Below are 10,754 nucleotides of genomic sequence, written 5' to 3'. Positions count from 1 at the left end.
GTGTCAAATTAGAGCCAACCAGCTCTGTGTGACCGAGGGAGTTAATGCACCGACTCGTGATGTTTAATTCTGGTCGCACTAGACGTTTGCTTGGCCTATGCTGGGTTTGGGGGTGGGTCTTGACGGCAGTTGCTAGATGGTTAAGAACGTATCTTACCGAAATGTATAGGCTCACAGAAACAGCTGACGTTTCTGTCCTCCCCGCCCAAGGCTGCAGGGAAAGAAATATAAGCATCCGGTATTCTGGCCTACGAGGAGGACTGGGAGGCAGCTGTAGCGTCGACCACGTTGAGAAACCGATGTTTACGTCTCCCATGCCTCAGGCTTGGGGATCCCCGAAACATCCCTCATCCGGTAGAGTGGAATGACAGTACCAGGTGACCTGGTTGGACTTCCAGGTCTTTGCTGAATGGCTGTGTGACGGGGCGGACCGCTTAACCTCTTCCCACCTGTTTCCTCTTCTGTAAAGTGCGGACCATGATGCGTGTGGGGCTGTTAAGAGAATTAAGTGGTCTGACTTCTGTGAAGGCTCCTCACGCAGCAGCACCTGGCGTGTGGGAGCTGGCGCTGTCGTCACGACCGTTACATCAACAGGGACTGCTGTTCCTCCATGTCTGAGCCACGGGACGGCCTGCCACCCTGAGGAGGCGTGCACTTCGGGAAATTACTAAACCGTTCTGACTTCTCTATTTGTAAAACTGGAGATAGCATGTGCCTCCGAGGATTGCGAGGAATAAATAAAATGACATAAGTAAAAGATCTTTCATGAGAGATGCTCAACCGTGTCATTTGTCTCTTAATTTCATCGTTAGACAAGAAATCATTTTCAGCGGGATGCAGGTCGGCAGATAGGCGACGGTCTGTGCCTCGGTCTGTTAAACCCCATCAGGTTGATTCACGACCTTGAAAGTGCTTGGTACTGATTGAGCCACTCAGTTCTTTTGAAGGAACTGCTGTGAATTTCTCTAAAGAATCCTTGACAAAATTTGCTTGTCTCGGTGTAGCAACACTTTCATGAAAACAGCTGACCTATTTCTGAGTCTGCTTTAAAAACGAAAGATCATTCCCAACCCTGAGTCCACGAATTGACATGTAAAAACCTGATAGTCCTCAACATGTTTATAGTGACCCTTTACGATCGAACCCTCTTGGAGAATTCACTTTGAATAGTCTACTTTAAGTTCACCATTTGCCTCCACAGCTCAGATAATGGAGAGATGGTTGTGTTTATCACACCCTTCTCAGTGTGTCAATGTGTTTAAGGAGGCTTCACCACCCTACCCCAGTTATATGAATTGTAATTCTGTGTGCCCGCCGGTAATGACCGTCGGAGCAACCCCGGCCGTCTGAAGGCTGGCTTTCGAGGCGGTGAACAGGAAGGGAGCTGAACGCGTGTTCAAAGCAGGGAAGTGGGGGTTCTAGAGCCTGACAAGTTAATAACTTAACAGTGGGTGACCGAAGCCGAGGAAACGGCTGAGCGGCTGCAGGAAAGGGGCGCTGGGCAGGCGGCGGGGAGGAGAGATGCCGGCCGAGGGAGAGACGGGGGGCGTCCCAGGTCAGGGGACCCGGCCCCGCGTGGGTCTCAGAAATTCAGAGAAACCCAGGCGAGGGCGGAATGTACGGATTCCAGAGCCTCTCCACGCTCCAGCCCCTTCCCGTGACATCCTTAGGCTCAATGCGCAAGAACCACTCACACTCGGAACCAAACCAACCGGACGGTCCTCCTGACTCCACATCTCCGCTCCACAGCCACCTTCTCATCCCGGGCACCACTATTTCCAGAAAGCGTTACTTCCTCCAAGTCCTCGCCGTGGATTCCCGCCCCGGTCCCCCCGCGTTAGCCTCTGCTCTCTTCGCCCCATCGGAATATCTCTTGCTCAAGCCACAGATGACCTTCCATGTTCCTTAATCCCACAGGTATTCGTCGGCTGCTTTTGCTTTACTGCCCTGGTCACTCTCGCCGCGCTCTCCCTCCTCGAGACTCCTCCTGCCCTCGGCCTCTGTGACACTGTCTCCTCCTAGTTTCTGGTTCCCTCCTTCACTTGGCTCTATACACAAAACGTGTTCCCCGGGTCACCAAGCTCCGCCCGATCAGCACGTTTCCCAGGGAGCATTCCGGCTTTTCCTTTTCTTCGTTACATTCTCTCTCTCATCCACAGTTTCAGCTGCCACTTAGCGTTCGATGACTCGTCCGTGTGCACTGCCAGCCCTGATGGCTTCTCCGAGCTCCAGACCCGCACCTTCTACCATCCGACTGAACCTACACTTCGGGGGCTCAAAGGCACGTCAGCTCCACAGGATTGTCTCACGGTCTCTGCCCACTGCCAGCCCTGGCACCCTTACCCTCCATCCTGCATATAGACCATTCCTAACGCTTCTAACTGATAACCAAGACCTGCGGACTTTACCTGAGAATCTTGTGACTAGGCACTCTTCTCTCCATTCCTCCAGAAAACACCCTGGTCCAAGTGACCATCGTCTTTGTCCGGATGCCTACGATGGCCTCCAACACTGGTCTCCTCTTACAATCTTCCATCCTATCTCCATACTATAGATTTACTTTTTAAGTAAAAATAAACGACTGTGTCATCCCGGCGTTTAAAGCACATCGAAAGCTTCGCATTGCCCAATCTGTGATGAGGCCTCCGTCATCAAGGCCCCTGGCCCCTGTCGACCTGTCCAGACCCATCCCCCATCACTCTCCACCTCTCCTGGGTAACCCCTCATGGTTTCGAAAGCTCTCAGCTCTATCGGCTCTTCCACGTGCCGCTCTTTCTGTCTGAAATACTTTCCCCACCCACCCCGCTTGCCCAGTTTTCCTTCGTGATTTGAAAGTTGTATCTTTGGAGAAGCCTTCTTTGACCATTTGGAGCAAGAGTTTTTAACCTCGAGTGTGTATCCCCCATGTCCCGAGGACGTATGGAAACACAGATACGGGGCCCCGCCCCCAAAGTTTCTAACCCAGTGGGTGTGGGGTGGGAAACGAGACTGCTTTTCTAACAGGTTCCCAGGTGATACACTTTGAGAGCCACTTACCTGGAGTACAGCAGCCTTCCGTATTATATGCTTTCCTAGCCCTATACACCTCTCCTTCACATACCTTCATGGCTGAAATTTTACATGTTTTAGCATGATTACCTAATGAACTCATCTCGCCTCTCTATCAGACCGTATGCTTCAGGAACCTTGGATAATTTCGGTCACGACTCTATCCTTGGGCCTAGCTCAGCACCGGGCACATAGTAGGTCCTCGGTAAATATTTATTGAAGGAATGAAAGGCGAATAATCACAAAGGGTCTGGAGGACCATACATATTAAGAGCCGCGGGTGGTCACTTTGTAAGCCCAGACGAGCATCCGATGGATACCGTTGGATCCAAACGTCCCCGATCTCCGTCCTTGGAGGAGAAGCGAAGTCATGACAGATCATAAACTCCTTAAGGCCTGGGCCGCGCCTGCCCAGCCCACTCTCGCCCTGGGGACTGGCCCGCCCCAGCTCGTTGGGAGTATAAGGGGGACACAGCGATGCTAGAAGTGGATCTCCTTGGAAACTGTCAGAAAGCTGGGCACGAGGACAGTGCCAGAAAGCCGCCCTGCCTGACAAGGGGAGGCTTCGTGAAGACATCGCTATTGAAAATAGTTGACGATAAGCGAGATCAAGGAAGTTGCTGAGGAGCGGGGTTGCGACGGGCCAGAGGAATAGCCTTTAGGAGGATCAGACGGCTCCAGAAATGACACAACTCGATCATTTTCATTGTAAAAAAATGAAAGAAAAAGCGGAAGAGCTGGCAGGAAAAGTCTGAACCCGTGAGAGACAAGCAGAAACGGGAGGAGACGAGGCGTTGCAGAGGTGAGCTGTCAAAGAATCTGCACAAACACGGTCCTAGGCAAGGGACCACTTCCTGGTGGCTTCTCCAGAGACAGAGAGGAGGGTGAGATGTCAGGGACAGGTGGGTGTGGGCAGGTGCTGTTCGGAGAAGGGACATTATCAGCAGAGAACGAGATGTTCTCCCCGCACACTGAAGTGGCACACGGTGGAAGCAGACTGTACGCAAACCTAAATGCTCCGTGGGGCACAGGGCGGAGGGTGGCACAGGACAAGGGAGGCCACGAGTCCCCTTGAGGGAGCCAATGGCCGACGAGTGACCTCGTCCGCCTCCGATGCGGAGGCAGGAGCTCCAGAGCCGCCGTGCGTCCCCAGCCTCTCCTCGGTGGCTTCTCCAGGGCCGCCCTGTTCTACGAACGTCCAGCTGCCAGTCTCGGGGGGAAGGGGACTCCCATCTGGGTGTCACAGTTTCGGGAAGGTTCTGGTGGTCTCCAGGAAAGGCCAGTGCTTATGTGGTCGACCTGCAAACACGGCGAATTCGCATCCGTCCTGGAGGAAGTGTCCAGGAAAACGTCAGCCGACAGGGCGCCTGGCGGCCTGGGTGGGGAGCAGCCGTGCCGGGCGGCGGCCGCACACCTGGGACCTCGGGACAGCGTGCCTTTCCTGGCAGGGAAAGTGGGACGTGTTCAAACAGGAGCTCTCGTCAGTGTGCGGTCACACGCTAACGGCCTCAAGACGGTGGCCGCGTCCTGCCTCGCAGCACCTCGGGGGTGGCAAGAGAGACGACAGTCCCCGGGGCTGGAGGTGGGGCCTGGGCGCCAGCTCTCCCGCTTCTGAGCTACGGGACGCTGGCCGATCTCCGCCACGACCCTCAGTTTCGTGATCCGTGCAAATAGGTTCCGGAGCCTCTCTGCGGGGATCACGTGACTAGACGAGGAGGTGGACACCTAGGGCCAGGATCATACTGAGCACCCAAGAAACGGAAACCAAAAGCGTTGTCTGAACAAGTCCCGCTCATCCCCATGGGCTAGTTTATGAAGAGTTCTTTCTGGAAATAGGGAAGAGGCTCCAGCTGCCCCTGCAGAGGTGACACCGCTGAGCTCTGGCTGACAACCCCGCCCTCTACCTGCCCGGGTGGCAGCTGGGGGCTCAGGCCGTGTCCTCTGTGTCACGGAGCCAGCTGTGCTCCCCTGGCACAGGTGTTCTCAGCCTCACACAGCGGAAGCACCAGAAAGGTCGTGATGGATTCTTTCTTTCCTTGTGAGCCCTGGGAACCTTGGTCGGAACCTCGCCAAGGAGGTCAAGAGCTGGGAGCCACTGTGACTAAGGACCAGAGACGATAACGAGCATTTATACCACCACCACCACCACCAAGACGCCACTGAACGGCTGACATGCACTGACCTTCGGGTCCTGTCCCTCCCCCATGCCATCCTTCACGAAAGCGGTCAGTCCCGAGACGGAGGGGTGTGGCCCTTCCAGAAATAGGGAGGCCCCTGGTGCCCTGAAACATGAAGATGGGGGAGTCCAGGCCCAACCAGAAACATCTCAGGGAACCACTTCTTCCCATCTCCTCTGAATAGCCTGTCCTGAAAAGCGGACCCGTCTGCGACAAGCTCTCTCCCCCCTCCCCCCGCAGGGAGAGTCCCTGGAGGATACAGGACAAGAGCACCGTCTGCGAACTGACAGACCAAAGGACGGTCTCTGCCCAGAAACAGGGCACGACTCGCAGCCGATGGTGCCAAACGGACCCAGCAGGCGCTTCGCTGCGAGGCGCTGACCCCGCGAGAGCAGAGGCCAGCCAAGGGACCGGCCGTCTCCTATTTGATGGCTGCGAGGCTCTGGCTGTGCATTCCCTGCTGGGGGTGAGAAGAATCAGAATATCCAGCAACACGGGAGGTACCTCACTCACACGCGTGCGCAGCCCACCCCCCTCGCAGATCATTTTCATTGTAAAAAAATGAAAGCACAGGCACGCACAGACGCGCACACACGCACACACATACACACACACAGAGGCACGCACAGACACACACAGATGCACACACAGACACGCACAGACGCATGCACTGATGCACTCACACACACATGCACGCACAGACGCGCGCACACACACACGCACACACAGACGCACGCACACACACACACACAGAGGCACACAGACACACACAGAGGCACGCACAGACGTGCACACAGAAGCACGCACATACCCACGCGCACACACACACAGAGGCACGCACACACGCGCACACACACACACGCACGCACAGATGCGCACGCACACAGGCACACACACGCGTGCGCACACACATGCACAGACGTGCACACAGACGCACGCACACACGCAAGCGCACACACACGCACGCACAGATGTGCACACAGACGCACGCACACACGCAAGCACACACGCGCACACACACACGCACACACAGACGCACGCACAGACACGCACAGATGCACGCACAGACGCACGCACACACACACACACAGACGCACGCACAGACACACACAGAGGCACGCACAGACGCGCACACAGACGCGCACAGAGAGGCACACACATACCCACGCACGCACACACACAAAGGCACGCACACACACACGCACGCACAGATGCGCACACAGACGCACGCAGACGCATGCACAGACGCGCACGCACACAGGCACACACACACGCGTGTGCACACACACGCATGCACAGATGTGCACACAGACGCACGCACACAGGCACTCACACACACGCACACACACAGACGCGCACACACACGCATGCACACACACAGAGGCACGCACACACACGCACACAGATCCCACTTTAGCGACAACAGCTGTTCTCTCTCATTTGTTTCCCTCCAATTTGAACAAAGAGTTCTGTGCCTTAAAAAAAAGAGAAAAAGCTAAAAACCACTAGTCGACATGTTTTGTTCTTAAAATACACTTAATTTTTTTCTGAACGAAAAAGTATTATATGCTCACTGACAAAATTGGAAAATGAAGAAAACGATGAAGAAAATGCCAGTTGCTGGCTCGTCCTCACACGGGACAGGGTTCCCTTCGGTGCAGGGTACAGGCGCCTGAGCTTCTGGAACACCCCGGCTTCTGTAATTCTCATCGTCTGTAATTAGGAAATGAATATCCGGCTTTGCCAGGGAGACAGAAGATGGAAATTAGGACTAGTAAGGGAGGAGTAGTCTGAGGGAGGGAGCTGGGGCCAGGCTGCTGGGAAGGAGTCCCCATCTGAGAATCACACGGTGAAGGGGACTCATGGGGACTCGTGGGGACTCTACGAATCCCAGTTCGAACCTCAGTGACAAGTAAGGATGGAGGAGGGTGCAGCCGTGTTGCAAAGAGAGCTCAGCCTGCGGCTTCCTGCACCACACAGCATCACAGCGGGGCTCGGAAAACGTGACTAATACGACAGGATCCCAGAAACATGCAAATGCTGGCTAAACAACCAAGCAGTCCGAACAGCTAACAGGTTAAGGAAAAGCCCTAATTTCATCGAGTCCAGGAGGCCTTCTCGTCAAAGAGGGAAGCTGAACGTGCTGAAGACACTTGTCCTGTGAACGCGATGGCACTTCCTTTACAAAACGGTTAGGCGAGGGGCAGCAAAGACGGGCAGGTGACCCTGCCGTTGTGCCCATGTCCCCGACAGACATTACTAATTGACTGTAGCACACTTTCCCACGGAACTTTGGTGTGGCCTCAGACTCCTCAGTAAGGCTTTTAACAGAGCTGAGGACAAGAAGAAGAGAGAAACGCAGGGGCGAGGCATCGCCCCTCCACCCCGCCACCCAGCGGCGACCGAGCATCCTCGATCCATCGTCCGGGGAAGGGCCCAGGACCGCGAGTGTCTTGCGAAGAGAGCAGATGGCAGATCTGTGTGACAGCATCTCTGTTATCTCAGACAGACATTACGGGTCACGTTTGTCTCTGAGCCTCAAGATAAAACGAGCATTCTTCAGAAGCTATCAAACAGTTTCCCCAAGAGGCGGGTTTTGAAACGGGAGACCGAGTGGGCCGGGAAGAGCTGCTTATCTGCGAGGGCCCCGCCGCCTGCAGAAATGGAAGATAATGTTTTTATAAAACGGCGTTGGTGGGGGAGGGGGTGAGTTAGATCCCTGGGGCTTCAGTGTGGATCTGCAGTCCTGGGAGATGAAATAAATATAAATGCAATCAGTTAAAAGGCCCCAGCAGTGCAAAGTCGCAGGGCCCAGACTTGGCCAAGAAAAGTTTCTGGCCTGTTGGAATAAGCCTGAGGGAACTCCTAACAGGGCTTCTCCTGAGCCGTGGGCTTTAGATTTCCGACAGAACGTATGTCACGTTAATAACAACAAAGCCGGTTACCTAACTAAACAAAAGCAAAGCCCGAGATGCCCCGAGATGTCCTGCCTGGGTAACACTGTGTCCGCAAAGATGCACAGTTCCCAAGGCTTTTCCACCGCACGGAGAAAACTTTCATAGTGAAACTGTGGTGTGTTGGGGCTGCGTTAAGGATACGCAACTTAACATTTCACTTCTGATATTCGACTTAAAGTGCAAACCGCTATTCACCGACTTTCGTCTGCACGTGGGGGCCTCCTTTCTCTTGCGTGGGGAGATCTGAAAGCTTTGGGTGCTTTATCTCGGGAAAATAGCCTTCGGCACCCAGGCTGCCACTGCTTACATTCCAGTGAAGAGGCAGAGCCTAGTGCTTTCCGAAAGATGCAGAAAAGTGTGATGGCCGAGCTTGCCAATTAAAGGCACAGCTCAGGAGGAAGAAAGACAAAGAGGAGCCCAAACACCTATGACACACGAGCCCCATCCACGGTGCCACCGTTTTCCACGAGGGCCATAGGGACAGAGGTGGCGGTGACTCATCCGCAGGTGGTGTCTGAGGCCTGCCCTCCGGGTCAGCACTCACATCCCTGGAACTGTTCGAGGCCAGGACCACTTCGGGAGGGGTTTCTATTATCCTTTGATCGATAAGGAAATCAATACAGAGAGAGTAAATAACTTGGTCAAAGCTGTTTGGCTGGTAAATAGCAAATCCAGGCTTTGAATCCAGATTTGGCATATTCGAAACTATCCCCCCTCTGAGGCCTCTTCTCCTGTTGCTGCCAGTTGGTCAGGTTTCAAAGAAGTCTCTGGCCTCACGGACCTTTTGCAATTATGGATCATGGAAAACGACTTACTCTGAAGAGGGATGTATGTAGACAAACCTCCTCCAACTGCCTCTTAACCGGGTAACGTATTGGATGTTACGATCATGTCCCTGGGCCAGACTCAGACCTTGGGGGACTCAAGCACTCTTATCTAATCTCCCGGTGAGGGGTGGGCGTTCCCTGGGGGTGCGTCTGGGCCCGGGGTCTCTGGGCGCCTGACTCTCCTGGTTCCCCACCTTCCCTTCCATTATCTTGCTCTCATCAGGCACAAAAGGCACTTGGGGAGAGTGAGGGAGGCCACAGGAACCGAGACTAGGAAGCGAGAGGTCGAGAGTTTGCCATGGCACAGTGCTCCCCAAAATAAAGCGTCCTGCACCCCCCTGGAGGTGTGTTAACTTGTTTTCCACGTCAAAGGGAGTAAGGGTGACCACTAAGTGAGTATGTACTTAAATGCCAACAGTTTTCCAGCCAAAATTCTTTCCCAGAATACAGCTAGGAAAACACGGACGATGTGCACGCCCCATTCCTCGCCTGGCCTGAATGTTCATTTACCTTAGGCGCACTGACACTGCCTGTGAAAACGGCACTCTGTCTAACCAGTCATCAGGTAGGAAAGTCGGTTAATAGGGTAAGGGCCTAAAAGCAAGTGAGTCTCTCAAGAGAATCAGATCAATGACCGACCTCTTCATCAACTTGAGAAGATTTCACATTTTTCCTGTCTGCATAAAAACATACAATAGGAACAAGCAATGACATGAACTCGGAGAGGGCACAGGACCTCATAGGTATCACTGGGACTTGGTGAAATGGAACTTGAGCTTGGCATTGGGGTACACCTCGTTCGCAGGAGGGAGACCCGGAAAGGGACAGGAGGCGTGTGTGTCTGGAGAGGCGTGTGAACCCTACGCTCGCATATCATGCGAGTGTGAGGGGGAAGAACGGGAGTGAGGTGTGCACGGCACAGGCGGGGGTCCCCCCTGCTTTGGATGACAGGTCTGGGACAGAGGCGAGGGCGAGCAGGGATCAGGGCCTTCGACCATCTCAGCGTCAAGAAGCCTCGTTGCGTCAGGCAGAGGAGCCCATCAGCGGAACGGCCAGGCTGGAGGAAACCGCATTGCATTAGGTGTAGAGATAGGTTGGGGAGCCTATGGCCTGTGCCCCCGAAACTGAGAAACTCAAGACAGACGGTAGGCTCAGCGAAACGCATCGAACTGTGACTAATCCCAGAGAGGTGGCCGGCCAGGGGGACATATCTCAAGGAGACATTGTGTTCTTCATGACATGCTTGGTTTAGAAAAGGATGTGCACAGGGATGGGAGGGCACGGGACCAAGGACACCCTGGGAAGGGTGACACATCTCTGTGAGAGCACTGCCCGACTCAGCCGAGGTCCCCCCCCCAAAAAAAATAATAATAATGCTAAAGTCGTCAATCAAAAAAACAAAAAACAAAAAAACAAAAAAAAAAACCGCTAAAGTCACAAAACCAAGAAGGGCTGCAGCGCTGGGTTATTCTTAGTGAGGATTGCAAAAGGGAAGAGGCGCGTTCGTTGGGGGTGAAGGTGGCAGGTTAGCAGAGGGCGGAGGGGGACGGCCAGCCCCTCCCCCCAGGCGACGTGGTCTGAAACGGGAAGACGAAAGGGAGCAGCACAAGAGCAGCACAGGACTGAAGGCAGGGCCGTGTGGCCAGCCGGTGAGGGGCGCGCCCGCTCAGCCGCCTCAAGTCCAAATCTCTGGGCCCTGAGGTCCCCCATGCCGGGCCCCTGGACGATTCTACAGAGGATAACAG

Source organism: Pteropus alecto, unplaced genomic scaffold (genome assembly GCF_000325575.1).
Source record: "Pteropus alecto unplaced genomic scaffold, ASM32557v1 scaffold35, whole genome shotgun sequence".
NCBI classification, from domain to species: domain Eukaryota; kingdom Metazoa; phylum Chordata; class Mammalia; order Chiroptera; family Pteropodidae; genus Pteropus; species Pteropus alecto.
The sequence above is the reverse complement of the archived record's forward strand: the minus strand, read 5'-3'. Positions refer to the sequence as shown.